Genomic DNA, 974 nt, shown 5'->3' on the forward strand with positions numbered 1-974 from the left:
TGTTGTGATGTGGTTTTTCCTGGGCAATTTAGTAGTCAAATTTCCTGCATTTAAGTTATCTGCTCACTGCTTGATAAGTTCTCATGAAAGAGAACTTACTTAAAGTAAACCCTGCTCCCTTAAAGCTTAAGTCTTGCATGTACTGGAATTAGTGTATGGAACAGTTCTGTAGGGCCCTGGAATCACTGTGATCTTCCCTCCTCATGTGTCACCATTCTTCTGACCGCACTATGACTTGAACAGGCCATTCTGGTCCAGTGGAAGTCTGTAGTCCTTTCCATGCTCATTCTTCATCTGTTAAAAGAACACATGAGAAGGAGCATATTCTAGCCCTGCTACTTTGCATTCTAATGTCCATTGCTGCATACATGGAGGGCGATGACCTGAAGAGTAGTGTCTCCTGTCTTCATGGAGCTGCTCCATATGATTAAGAAAGATCATACAGCTCCTGCAAGAGCAAAGAATGGTGTGGCTGAAGCTCTCCTCTCTGTGTTTTTTTAGCATAGAGAAAGAAGGCTTGAAGAGAGCTCTTGTGGGCCTCGGTTTCAGGAATTTCACCACTCACTTCTTCCCAGGGTCTTACTGTACATGCTGCAGCAAGCAAAAGCAGGAATAAAGCCATGGGGTGTGTGTGTGGGGGGGGGGGTGTTCCTTTGAAGAGCAGTGTTGCATGTATGATCAGCTTTAATGGTGAAAGTTACTGCACCCTTCTCACAGTGCAGAATAAGCACTGATAAAGTGTCAGAATAGTCCACCCTGGTTTAAGGTAGCATGGTATAGTGGTTAAGAGCAGGGGACTGGGACTCAGGAGATCTGGGCTCTAGTCCCCACTTAGCCATGGAGCCAACTGAGTGACTGGCCCACTCACAGGCTCTTCAGCTCAACCTATCTCACAGGATTGATGTAGGGATAAGATTGAGGGCAGGAGGAAGAGAATGATGTAAGCTGCTGTGAGTTTGTTGCTATGGCTTACT

This window comes from Varanus komodoensis, unplaced genomic scaffold (genome assembly GCF_004798865.1).
Source record: "Varanus komodoensis strain SLA01 unplaced genomic scaffold, ASM479886v1 scaffold1, whole genome shotgun sequence".
Classification (NCBI taxonomy): Eukaryota; Metazoa; Chordata; class Lepidosauria; order Squamata; family Varanidae; genus Varanus; species Varanus komodoensis.